Genomic DNA, 14,890 nt, shown 5'->3' on the forward strand with positions numbered 1-14,890 from the left:
GGCCAGATTGTGAGACCATACTTCTAAGATCCTGGGAATGCCAGGACAATCACGAAGAAGATGGTCATCCTTGCACAATTTACAAGGAAACGTGACCTTCCATGGAGGAGCAGAAGGTGGCTCGACTTGAGCTGTACTTTTAACCTCTCTCTTATGAGAATTCTTCTTCTTTGTCTTCTTCTTCTTCTTAGCCACCTGGTTACTTGAATCCAGACTTTGACCAGGCAAAGTAGAAGATGAGGATGTAGAGACAGGTGAAGAAGTGGAGAGGTCCACCTTGGAATCAACATGATGTTGTTCGGGTGGAGGAAATGATTGACCAGTAGTTGAGACATTTTGGACTACAGAGGTTGAGAAAAACCAAATGGGCAACCCAACAGTTAACTCAGGAAGGGACAATGTTGCCATGTAAGGAGCACCAACATTCCCGAAAGGAGAAAAATGACTAGGATTCCCGTTAGAGGGGAGTCCAGGGTTGGTGAACGCTGGAAAAGTTGCCATCAAGAATTGAAAACTGCACACGGGGCTGAAAAAGAGTCAAGACACATAATCAAACGGCCAACAAGCACAATCTAACAGGGCGTGTGATCGCGGGTGATTTAATTTTTACCACATTGAAATTAAGAAACTTCACCGTTTCATCTTTTAAGAGTCAAGAAATGGATAAAAGGTGACTCTATCTCTTTCAGATTTGAAGCAAGCGTGAAAGGACAAGCGCTTGGTGATCCTTTCAAATTTAGGGAGTCAGAAAATATCAAATGACTGCTCAAGGATACTAGGCAAAGAGGGTGTACCAAATAACCGTGAACTGCAATATACACCTTGGTTTTAGAAATGAAAGAGAAATCAACCAAGGACTTTACGTACGTGTAGGCAATCTAACTGAATGCTGTGTTTGGTGTATCACAGGTATAGGGTGGCAGACAAGGCTTCCTATGGATAAAGGATGATAACCTAGTGGGGTCTCCCCATATACTCGATGGTACATGGGAGCATAATTCCGTACTAGACCACTATTGAGTCACAGAAGGAGGAATCACCCAACCTTCAGTGAAAACAAAAGTGACTAGGTTTAACGACACCGGAGCACGTCTCTAGCCTAGACCTCTAAATATGTTTCGCTAAATTCCAATGCTGCCTTAGTGTAAATTGAGTAGATTTTAATGTTTATCTTCAATTAAGTTTCAGTTTTCAGGCCCTAGCGAATGCAGTATCTCAAATTATCCTAAATGCAAGCTATATGCCACAGTATATCATTTTATTCGATGAATGCTAACTATAAGAGAGTTGAGAGCTTTCACACAAAAAAATGATCAGAAAACAACCACTGATATCTCTAATGCAGCTAGTGGAAATCAAAAAGCTTTTCGTCAAAGTCACTAATCACTAATAACAATGAAAAGCTCTAATTCACATTAACTAATGAAAAGCAAAAGAGATTCTTTTTCAATGTTAAGGGCAAGATGCACTAAAGAAATTGAAAAAAAGATAATAAAAGAGTAAAAATACAAATTTCACTCAATGCAAACAATCATATCCCTAAATGCCAATGCAGTGCTTCAAAACCAAGAAAAGTCCCAAAGACACCAATGAGCCGTGTAATCTAGGCCCAAAGCGAAACTAAGTGAAATCTAAGTGAAAAAAGGGGTAAGTCACTCAAATAACGCAATAAAATGTTTAACAACCACTAAACTAGTGCAAGGGAGTAATCAGAAATTCGACTGGACTGATAGAAGACCAAAAACTCCTAAGGAAGGCTTGACACACAAAGCCACTAGATGCCCTAGGGCTAAAACGTGAAATCGATAGAAAATGGAAAACACCTAAAGGGTAAAGGTTCAAACTAGTCAAACAAGACTCCAACACACTCAAGCAGTCGGAAAAATGTATCCAAAAACAAAGACCAAGCTCAGAAGGCTTAAAAATAAGCAAACTTTAGCAGTTCCCAGGCCTAGTGCGACTGTCAGGCTGAAGCTAGTGCCTTTTAACGATTGGCGTGAGTGGAATATTGACAACTGGCGCCAACAGGTGCGACTGTTATGCAAAAAAGCATGCCAGTCAAGTTTTTTGTGCCAAAATAAAAAAGAAGCAATCCAAGACTAGGCCAACGATAACCTGGTAAACCAAGAAGCAAGAAATAGCAAAAGGACTCAACCCATAAGGCTAACCAAGTAGGTAAAAATCAAGAAACAACCAAAAAGGGAGGACAAGCTCCCCAGCGGAGTCACCAATTTGTTGAGGAGGTAAATCCCCTCTGTGGATAGAGGCAATCCATATTAGCCTAGACTAGGTCTAACAACAATCGTAAAATGCTACAACGCGAGTTCCTAATTGCAAATTAATAGACCAGTGATGAAGGCCTACCTGGATTCCAATGCTAGTGCTTGTAGAAGAGGTGGTACTCCCGTTCCTTTGCTCCAGCAGATCACAATCCTCACGATCTCCACGAATTGACACCTACACATACAAGAAACGACACAAACACAAGCATAAAATATAGCATATGCAACTATATGTCAGTCAGAAAGGACATAACTCATCATCATCATAACCAATAATAAGAGTGGAACCATAACCAATAGTCGTTCATTAATAATCAATCAAAGGAGAGTACAAGCAATGTTCCGACATTGGATTCTCCTGTGGCGGGTAGTCAGCATGTCTCACAAAGCCTGTTGGGAATAAGGACAAGCCTCTCTCTCTTTGGTTATTGGACAAGAATCTCCTTGCTTGGATTTTGCCTTGTGGGAATTAAGAAGGCTCTTGCAGCATGAAGCTCTTGGAAACTTGGTAATTCTGAATCTCTGGAACTCTCCCACTATCCAAAAACTAGCTTGCAAAGGAAATGGGCAAGCTTTTATAGATGGAGGAAGGGGAGTTGGAATCATCCACAATAATCATGGGATTGGCCATATCATCAAGGAAGCTTCCATGAGAGGTGGCAAACCACTTCCTCTCTATGGAAATCCGTAGCCAAACCACCCAACTCAAGATAGATTCAGTCCGGGAATTTTTTAGGATGAAAATTCCACCATTTGTTTATTAAAAAACACCACTGATTATGGTTGACGCTGGTGCGACTTTGTGACAGAGCGCCAACGGGCACACCCTCTTTGGAGGATTTCCCCCATTGGTGCAAGGACTGCACTATGGAACCGCGCCAATGGAAAAAGGGCTATTTTTAGGGTTTTTTAGCAGGAGATGTCTTTAGGGAAAATAAAGTTCATGTTCATAGGAATGCAATGCAAGTGTTTGGAGGCCATGTCACTTCTCATAGGTCCTGGAATGAGTCCTCCAAGATGAAAGAGAGGGGTAGCAGGGACAGTGACAAATTTTTCTGTAACACCCTCTACTGAACCTTTAAAAACATCTGTATCAGTACCTTCATCTTCATCCCAACCAACACAACCTATTTTACTTCCCCTACACCCTCCCCCTGTAGTCATGGCGAGATTTTCTCCCTTAGTATTGCCTGCTCATTTGGCAGATTTACCTTTGACCTATGGCCAGAGACTTCCTCATTTTGATGGAAGTCCAGGAATCACAACACAACAACATATTGACAAAATTGCTAATTTCATTGATTTAGAGGAGGTTGATGCCGATGATGCCAAAATGAGACTAATATCTCAAAGTTTTTCCGGAGGTGTGAAAAAATGGTTCCATAGTTTGGCACCCGGCTCCATTGATACTTCTCAAAGGCTAAACAGGTTGTTCTTAGCTTGGTGGCAGGAAAAAAAAACCATTGCAGATTTTAGCAAAGTATAATACATTGAAAAGGGGTCCAAATGAGATGGTTCAAGATTTTACTATAAGGTTCAATTTGATCTATAATTCTATTCTGACTAACATGAAACCTCCACCTGATTTGGAACTTCAACACTCTTTGGATGCATTTGATCCAGAGATGGATTGTCAACTAAGGGAAAGAGATCTTGCAACTTTGGAAGAAATGCAGGATAATGCAGTAAGCATGGAAGCAAATTTACTAATTAAAAATTCTTAATTTAAACATGAGAAACCACAGAAGAAAGTAACAATTAAGTAGAAACCGTCTTCTTCCACTAATATTAAACTAGACACACTGATAAGAACCATGGAGAGGATGGTCAACTGAATGATAAATTCATATAGACAACTGGAGCCACAAGTCAGAAATATGAATTTCAGAAACCAACAACAGCCTCAATATAGGATAAAACAGAGTACAAAGCTCCTAAGGCATCAACATCTCAAGAACAAATTCAGACACCCTTGCAGAAAAATTATGCTGAAGGAGAATCAGAGGATGAAACAAACCCAATTGTTGAGGAGAACCACTTCTTCAGGGAAGATTACCATCCCATTTTCCTGATTGAAAAAGGACCCAAAGATGAAGACCACATGTTGGAAAATGACTATGCATTAGAAACCTAATCAGATGATTATCAAAGAGGATACTTGAATGCACTCAGCTCTCAATAGAAACAGTATTCCTTGAGGAACAGGGATGTCCTAATCACTCCCATTCAAAAAAGGACATCACAACAGAAGATAAAACCCCAAGGTAATCAAAGTAAAGGTAAAGAGCTTGTAGCAGCTAACAAAAAAAAATTAAATCAGACACCTACAAGCAACCCAAATAAAGAACATGACAGTTAGAAGAAGGATTATACATCAAAAGATCAGCCTGAGAAGAGAGACATCATCCAAAGAGAGGTAGATAAATCTGGCTCATTCAATCTAGAAACTAAAATTTCAAAGTTAAAAGTGTCAACCCCTCTTACTGAACTAGTAAAAAATAGCCATTACAAGTATGATATAGTTAAAATGCTGAAAGTTGATCCTTTGTTTGGCATGGTTAATGTTGAAGATGACCAGTATGAATTAATTTTTGGTCCAGCCATAGATGGTCAGTCAGAAGAAAGTAAGGTTCCCCCATTTTACCTAAGTCTAAGAATCCACCAGTGCGTCTTTCATAACTCCATGCTTGACTCCGGAGCCTCCCATAATTTAATGCCCAAAGCCATTATGGAAAAGTTGGGTCTAGATATAACTCATAAATACCATGACTTGTACTCTTTTGATTCCAGTAAGGTCTGTTGTTTTGGTCTAATCAAGGATTTGGTAGTATCCCTGGACCAAATCCCAGTAAAGAATGTTTTAATGGATGTGGTGGTAGCTGATATGCCACCACAGTTTGGTATGTTATTGTCAAGGTCCTAGGGAGCAAAGCTAAGAGGCACACTGCAGTTAGACTTCTCCTATGCCACCATCTCGGTTTTTGGGAAATTAAGGAAATTTTACCAAGAAACCAAAATGAAATTCATGACAACTAGCAAGGAGAGGCTGAATAATCATCCTATAAATGATGTACATACAGATTTAGAATAATTTATTTTATATAATGATAGTGGATTGTGTTAGTGTCAGCCAGTTTAGCCTATCACCAGTGATCAAATATGCTCTTACAAGGTGTTGTTAGGGTGTCAAGTCAATTTTTTGTCATTTTAGTGAGTCTTCAAATAAAAATTTGGTCACTAGTTGTTGTGTCTAGGTCACTGTTGCTCCCTTCACTTATTCATGGTCTTCATCATTCATCATGGTCATTGTCTTCTTCGAGGTATCATATCTTCATTTAAGTGTCTTGGGTCATGAAATGGTTAAATTCCTCATTTTAGGTCATGGTCTAGGGTTTCACTCCATGTGTCATCATGATACCATATGTAAAAAAAAAACATGTCCATCATGTGATTCAGTGGGTAAAGGGAGTTAGCAGCTTAGGGAAAGAAAAATAAAGGTAAAGGTAATGTTTTATTTCCAATAAGACAATGTTGCAGTACACTACCTCACCTCATCATTCCTCATAGGGACATGTTTGCTTCAAAATATATTTTTGACCAAATGGAGAATAATTTTACAAAAGTGAAAGAGGTTTTTGTCCACTATAGTCCAAGGAAAAAAAACCTCCTTCATTGTGTGCACCAGTGTTATCATTTCAAATAAATACCCAAAATACAATTGCTACAGGAGAGTTGTTGCACTTATGGACAGCTTGACTTCAAGACCATTTTTCAAGGGTTTGCAGCAGGGTTTGGTAGTTCTTAAGGACTCTATTGTGTATAAGACATCCTAATATTTCCAATGGTACCTTTAGCTTGTGATTTGGATTAGTGGAAGGCATCCAAAAGTGATATGCAAGTTGGCATTGCGCTCTTGTCAGAGAAACCCTAAGTTTTTGGAGTGACCTTGGGAAAATCAATTGTTCTCCCTCATGGAGTGTCCAAATTACATTCTTGAGGTGTCCATAGTATACCCGACTTAAATATCTTTCCAACGAGCTATAAATATCTCAATTTGGAGGCGTTTAAGGCCTCCAAAACTAGTTTGGAAGAGTAGTACTATGCTTAGGAATAGAGTGCTACACTTAGAGCAAAGGCGCTATACTCAGGAACACTGGGAGCTCAATCTTTCCCGAAACTCACCCAAATTCAATTTTTAAGCTTGCTCTCCTGTTGTATTTAAATCCTAAGCTAAGCTGAAATTAAGTACACCATATTACTTACCTTTTTGTTTTTCAAAATGAATCCAAGCCAAAGATTTCTTCAATTAGGGTTTCTAGTGAATTTCTCATGAAACATGATAGGGTTGATGATGGTCATTTTTTTTCCTTGATTTTAAACATGTAAAATGCTATCCTACACCTATACACATCTTTAATATGCTATATGAACCACTGAACCAACCTCAGAACAGAAAATTACCTCACTAAAAATGAAAACCTAGTTCATTCCTATGGGTTTTGGGCACTTTCCCTAAAAACTATGTTTTTCCATTTCACAAGTACATTTTCCCTCCATTTCGCTTCCTTTCATTTTCATCAGTTGTTCATAGTCCATATCCACCTCTTTAAATTTCCCTTTGCCATTTTTTTCACTCCACCTACCCATCATTTCATTTTTCACTCATCCCTCACTATTTTTTCCCTTTCCTATCATCTAGGGTTTCAAAAATGAAATGAGTTTACTTCACCAAACCATCACCGAGACACATCAGCACAGCCTATGGAAGTGGGTTCCAACATAAAAATAGTGGAGAAGACTCAGCTACCCAAACCTGAGGTGACTAAAATGTATAAGAAAGGACAAAGGCTAGTTTTTTCTTCTCATAGAGAGAAAGGGGCCAAACCTTCTTCATCGACAAAGCAGGAATCGACAACAAAAGAGAAAGACACAGTTGAGCATGAGTTTTAACTGGTTGATTTAGAGGTTGAGGATCAGACTTCAAACATGTGATAGACAATTAGGGATAAGGATTATCAAATCAAGGAGCTAAAAATCAATTTGGAAAGAGAAAAATATGCCATAACATTCCTTGAACAAAAAAATAGTCAACTCAAAGCAAAGAAGTTGATCCTAGAAAAGGAAAAAGCCAAGTTATTGCAAAATTTTTGCAAAGGAAAGGAGATCATGGAATCAAGTGAGCCTGAAGCATCAAAGGGGAAAGGAAAGAGGAAAATATCAAGAACAAGAGGCCTCAAGAAATCTTTGCAAGAAGATAAAGAACAAATCTTGTTGAATGAGGACCTTCACCTAGAGGATAGGATTGCCCTTGAGGTTCATCAAGATAAGGATTATTGGCTCAACATGGTGAATCAACACTTGGAGAATCTACTTGAGAAGGAAAACAAGGATAATCAGTTGCTCTGACATATGGCGCACCACTACCGAGCTCAAAACATGATTGCCAATGCCAAGGTTAAGCAGCTTGAAAACAAGCTTAAGAAAGCTGAAAAAGACCAAAAGGATGGGGAAAACCTGGATATGCTTTCTAAAGCATCTATGAAGGTTTAAAAAACATATTTTTACACCTTCCCTCCAATTTTGAGCAAATTCTGAGCATTTTGAGTTTTTTGAGAAATTTTGGTCTAAATTCAGAAATTTAGCTACTCTAGTTTTTCCTCAGGCCTCCATTTGAAGAAAGGTATACATTTTTGGAAATTTATTTTCTTCCTCTAAAAACCCATTTTCTCATATTTTGCAGAGGTGGCTCAGTAAACTAGCATTTTGGACCATTTTTTGACAGGCGTTGTGCTTTTGGAGTGACCTTTGGAGAATGGATTTTTGAAAGCCTTCCAATGGTCCAAATTCAGAAATTAATTTTTTTTTGGAACATATACTTGAAGGGCTAGTTTACCGTTCTCTCATGTTTTTCATTTTTACTCCTGGAAGGCACCTAAAAGTTGCTCAAAGTCGGCACTGCACTTCAGCACTTTTCTGTGTTTTAATTTGTAAATTCCACTGTGTAAAATTTCTAGTTTGTAGTTTGACTTAGTCAAAGTCAATATTCTCTATGTAAGGGAACTATGTTTTAGGCTAGGTGATGTAGGCATGAATAAATGCACATCATAAGTTGTTTTTCATGTTTATTAGGCCTCATAAAGGAAGCAAACTCCTAAACAAACTCTCCATGAAGTGTTTGAGTTTCACCTTCTCACTCTCACCTATTGGTTGAGATAATCTTGGACTCAATTCATCCACCAAGGAATTCAACTCCTGAAGGTGGGAAAGTGGTCTAGGAGAGTCTATATATATCGTTTATCTTCAGGAGAAGAGGGTTGAAACTTTTGTGAAGGAAGCTTACATGTAATCATCTTTTTAGCTAATACAGAGACAGGTTGCAGCTATTTTCAAGGAAATCTAGCCCAGTGAGTTCATGGTGGTTGTACTTAAGTATCTTTGTTTTCTCATGGTTTAAACATCTTAATCTATATTATGTCTCTTCTTTCTATGAATTCCTTATAATAAAACACCCATGATTCTTGCTTTTCAAGCTCTGTTATCTAGTTTTCATAGTTATGTGTATGTCTTCCTGAGCTAATCAAATCATGTTTATTTATGCTCATTAGTTTCTTCCACACTATATCCTCTATACTACAATGATAATACTCAAAATACACCATGGCTTCTAATATCTGGCTCCTTCTCATATTTGCTCCTACACTCCCACAACCTAGACCTACTTGTGGCTCCAAACCCTAAGTTTAGCAAACCCTAAAAACCAAATTTTCAAAAACAAATACACATATCTAGCCTAAAATTCATTTGCTTTAAATTCATATTGTTGATAAGAGACCTAGAGAGATCCCTCTCATGCTCAGTAGGGCTAGATACTGAGCTAAAGTGGTTTGAGGTTACCCTTCTCAATTTCCTTTTCAGCCTAGGAGACTGTAAGGACTAACAATTTTACATTGTTTCCAAGGAATGAAAGATCATATCTTCCCTGGGAAAGAATGACAAGGATCAAATCTAATTGTTGATGGTGAACATTGATTAGACACAAGAAAGGTTGTGCATCTTTCACCTGGAGACTCCAGTGTCGAAGAATCCAAAGGTTTAGAAATTTCATGGCGACTCCACTGATAAAAAACCGGTAGTTTGAAGAACTTCTTGGTGTCTTAATTGTTTTCAAGATGCATTCGATTGCTCGAAGGTATGCTCCTATGAATCAAGCTCATATTCCTGGTTTTCTAAATCAAATTCCTTATATAGATTGGCAAATAGGGCTGCCAATGTTTAAAGGTCAGGATGGAGAGGATGCTAGTTTTCATTTGGTCAAATTTCAATTTCATATTCACAGATTAAACACTAAGTCTCCTAAAGATTTTCTGATGAAGATTTTCATAGCTACCTTGGAGGAACTGGCAAGGAAATGGTATGAGAGTCTACCATTTGCTAGTTTATATTCTTTAAAGGATTTTGATTGAATTTTCTTTCAACATTATCAAAGCTGCAAGGTTTCCTTATCAATGATGGATAGTTGTTGTGAGGTTTCTGAAAATTTCATTAAATTTCTTGAAAATTCATATGGGGATGAAGAATGTATGGAAGAAGATATATTAGAAGCCCTTTATGATTTTTCCTCCCAACAAGAATCAACAGTTTCCTCCTTGAATGAAACAGACTGGGATCAAAATAGAGAAAGGCCTACTCTTGATATTGAAAATGAAAATCACCAAGCCAATGTTGATTTCTATAAAACTCAGTTGTCGCCTCTATCTGAAGATGAAATTGATCAGCTTTTGAAAAAACATGTTACAGACCAAGTTAAGGTAGGTTTGCAGTGCTCACACAGTCAAGATTGTGTAAGTGAAATTTCTTCCATTATTGAAAATGAAAATCTAGGTTTAAATGATGACAATCATGAGACTAATGAAACTATACATGAATTTGTTGTGAGTAAGCCAATTTGTGATGTATATTTCTTGCAAGGATATCAGCTAACAAATATTGTTTTCTTTCATGAAAAGGATAGGGCTGACCTGCTTAATATTCTTAAAGAATGTGTTTTTTTCAAGGATGATTTAGAATATGAAATGGAAGAGTATGAGTCTAAGATAGACAGTATGCTAGAGATAGAATCAGAGTTTCTCATGCTTGAGAAATTTACAGCCAACACTCAGGTGGCAGAAAGCCATATTTCCCTATGCCTTCCTATGGTTCAACAACCAAGTATTCTTTCAGATCAAAATGAAAGGAGTACTTGTATTTTTGCTGGATTTAAAGACAAGGTAACATTTCAGGTTTTTTAAGGATACTTACAATGATTTGCTGCAGCCATCTGGAAAGATGAATTTTCTTGTATTTATGGATCATGAGAACATGTTCAGTGGATGCTCAGAGTTGCCTAGCTTTTGTTTGTTCTACTTGCTCAAGGAAAGTACAAGAAGAATTCAAGAATTGGTTACACTGGAGGTATCATTACACATTATTGTATATACATCTTCAGTAAGTGGGAGGTTTTCATCAAGATTTGAAGCCCAAGGTGAAGGCCCTAATATCTCTATGGTCTGTTGCCATAAATAAGTTCAATCAGTATGTTTTTTATAGTCAAGTCAGCTAGTTTTCTGTTTGAGTTTAGTCTTTGCATTTTGACTCCATTTCCCAATGGATAAGGCTACTTGGTCTACGGTGTTCTTGACACCTCCAAGGAGCTACCATCCTCGGTCAAGACAATGTTAGTGTCAGTTAGTTCAGCCTATCACAAGTGATAAAATATGCTCTTACAAGGTGTTGTTAGGGTGTCAAATTAAATTTTTTTCATTTCAGTGAATCTTGAAATAAAAATTTGGTCACTAGTTGTTATGTCTAGGTCACTCCTACTCCCTTTACCTACTCATGGTCTTCATCACTAATCATGGTCATTGTCTTAGTTGAGGTATCATATCTTCATTTAAAGGTCTTGGGTCATGAAATGGTTAAATTCCTCATTTTAGGTCATGATCTAGGGTTTCATTCCATGTGTCATCATAATACCATATATCAAAACAAAAACATGACCATAATGTGATTCGATGGGTAAAGGGATTTGGAAGCTTAGGGAAAGAAAAATAAAGGTAAAGGTAATGCTTTATTTCCAATAGGACAATGTTGTAGTACACTACCTCACCTCATCATTCCTCATAGGGACATGTTTGCTTCAAAATATATTTTTGACCAAATGGAGAAGAATTTTACAAAAGTGAAAGAGGTTTTTGTCCATTATAGTCCAAGGAACAAACGCGACCTTCATTTTATACACAGATGTTATGATTTCAAAGAAATTCCCAAAATACAATTGCTATGGGAGAGTTGCTACACTTCTGGATAGCTTGACTTCAAGACAGTTTTTTAGGGGTTTGCAGCAGGGTTTGGTAGTGCTTAAGGACTCTATTGTGTAGAAGACATCCTAGTATTTCCCATGGTACCTTCATCTTGCGATTTGGATTAGGAGAAGGCATCCAAAAGTGATCTGCAAGTTGGTGATGTGATCTTGTCAAAGAAACCCTCAGGTTTCATAGTGACCTTGGACAATAATTTTTTCTCCCTCATGGAGTGTCCAAATTACATGCTTGAGGTGTCCATATTATAGCATACATAAAGTGCTTTCCAACGTGCTATCAAGCTCTCAATTTGGAGCAGTTTAAGGCCTCCAAAAGTGGTTTGGAAGACCGGCACTACGCTCAAGAACAAATCGCTGCACTCAGAGTAGAGGAGTTGTGCTTGTCGAGTTGTAAAAAGGGTCTTTTTCACCTCTATTTACCCTAGGTACGATTTGTTATCTCAAAAAGTATACTTAGCTTGAGGCAGTCATTTGTTAGAGTAATTCTAGTAGAATAGTGCTTTAAATAAAAGTGTAAACTGATGCTTGGAATAAAATCTACTTACAAAAAGAAACTTAGGACTTCAATCATGCACTCAGGAAGCTACAAAAATTTATTAATCAAGGGTAGAGTATTGGTAACTCTTCCCTTCATAAACTGATGCAATTAAAAAGAAATCAAGGAAAATATCATCAACTTGGGAACTAGACAACATATGTCAATGTTCACTATAGTTTCAGATCATTCTGCATACCAAAGCAATGATAATTCAAATGACAGGAAATGGAACAATGACTAATCTATTTAACAGGATTGAACAGAAAAGCCTTAACCTATGAAGCAGTAATCGTAATCTACAGGAATCAAGAAATAATCTTTACTTTAGAAATGATTTGAACAACAAATGAAAATGGAATAGCAAACTAAAGGAAATGAAATATTGAACGGCAACCTGAATCAGATGTAAATGCACCGCAAACTAGATCAAATATTGCACACAACACTTCTATACTGAAAGAAACAGTAATCTGAGTTTCGGTACAACAGTTTTCAATCACGGTATGAAGAAACAACAATTGTGATCATGGTGGAATAGCAATCCCAAATGAACAAAAATCATGTTTAGGAGTAAACCGTAGATAAATACACATTAATACCGATTTATAGATACACAACATTGTTACTCTATAATCGAACAGTAAGGGTAATCTGTAAAGAACAACAATGTTATATGATAATATCAGTTTGTTAAAGGAATAATGATGCAATGCGAATTTAGAATGAATAGCGTAACATTCCTGTTGCAGAAAGTAATATCACTATTCAAATAGGAACAAAATATAATAGAACCGATATGTGAAATAATAAGGAACAATGAAATATAACAGAACCGATATGTGAGATAATAAGGAACAACATATTACTGAATAGATCGAACTAGAGAAATCAAACCACACACAAATTGGAAAGTAATGGTACAGGAGCAAGTGATCCACCAGGGCCAGGCCCTTAGCCTCTAGGGACGCACTACTTAAGATTACTCCAAAATCAAAGATGGAACAACAACAAAGTTTATATATTAAGCATCAAAACCAAGTTACAGTAATCGCTCTTTTAAAGAGAGTCGATGATCAAAGTTTCAATTACAACATTGAATTTCATAAAAACAACAATAGTCCATCTGGGCTAGCAATGTTGCCCCTTCTTATAGCAGTCGAGTGGAGATATCAATGATACAGATATCCATTAAGGTAGTGATCCCTCAGGATCAAAGGATCCCGAGGGATTCACCATACTGTTAGCTATCAGTTATCTTCTTGTTTTCTTGTGCCGATTTGGTATCTCCTCTTCCTTTTCCTGGCTTATATGCTCCAATTTGGATTACCTCATTTGGATGTGGTACCTTGTCAAAGGGACACCAATTAACTTTGTCTTGTCTTTTTCTTTAGAATGGCAATTTTTTGTTTTCTCATTTTTCTGCATAGGAAAAGGGTAATTATTAGTCATTTTACGTTGCACACAAATCTTCTAGACTTTATCATAATCTTTCACCATATACTTATTTCATAATATAAAGAAGTTGTGAATTTAAGGAAAAGATGACAAAATAAATGGTAATTACATACCTTCTCTATCAACACACCCCCCTACTTACCCTTTTTCATGCCCTCATGAAAACATTGTAATTGACATGCAAGGTAGTTAGGGAATAGGCTAGAGAAGGGATCTCATGTGGTGGTCTACAACCATGATTGCTAGCTAGGAATTCAAAGAAATGTCTTGTCTGTCCTTCAGGCATTTCATATAAGGCTTAATATCCTGGTGCAGGGTACTAAATAATTTGACTTCTGAACCTACAACCTAACCAAGACGGGCCTTCTCTCAAAACGAGGTCACCGTAGATACCCAAGTCGTCAGTAGCTAGCTTAAAGTTCTCATAATTGAATGGTTCTCGGTTTTGGACGTTCAGATTAGAAGTCTGGTATCAAAATTTTGTTGCTGCTATGGCAAGGTCTTTAATAGTAAAGAAGTATTCTACCCCTTGCCGTATGACTACAGTGTGGATAGGTCCCAATGCCTCGATCACTCCCCGAGTTCTCATTACGCTCCAATGTTTATTCCATAATTGTTGTGGGTCTCTAGGTTCACCTCTCACCCATAAGTCTAATCCATTCTCCTATCTTTGAAAGACATTGTAGGCTTTAAGCCACTTTATTTGATTAACACCAAAAGAAATGAATGCCTGCAGTTGGACATCACCCACAAAAGGGCTAGGGTTCTGATCTATTTCTCCATCTAATACAAGATTGTGCAAATAGAATTCACATAAGAGTCACTAAACTTTCACCCCGTAATGCTTACAACAATTTATGAAGCCATCAATGGTGTTTTTCTCTATAGACACTCCTGCTTTGAAAACTTTATTTTTCAATTGTAAATATCTTTCCATTAAAAACCGAGCATAGTTCCCAGAAGGTGCCCTACAAGCTAGAACATTAGTATACAGAGAGCATAAGGTATCCATTTGTTTGATGACTATGTCTAGTCTATGAGTTACGTTTTTTACTCTTTCTTCTACCTTTCGCCATCCTTCAAAGGCCTGGCTTTCAGATATGTTAATGTTCCTCAGTTGCTGTTGTAATTTCTCATATTTTTCTCGAGGGACAGTCTGCTCTATAAGTTTCTCTATTGTGTGCTGGGCTTGTGCCAAATATTTCCACAGAGTTACTGTCCTTGGGTCATTATCCAACATAATAGTTGTAGGCGGGA

The sequence above is a fragment of the Pinus tabuliformis genome, chromosome 4_2 (assembly GCF_031772625.1).
Source record: "Pinus tabuliformis cultivar Carrire ecotype Pingquan chromosome 4_2, CPIR1, whole genome shotgun sequence".
Taxonomy (NCBI): domain Eukaryota; kingdom Viridiplantae; phylum Streptophyta; class Pinopsida; order Pinales; family Pinaceae; genus Pinus; species Pinus tabuliformis.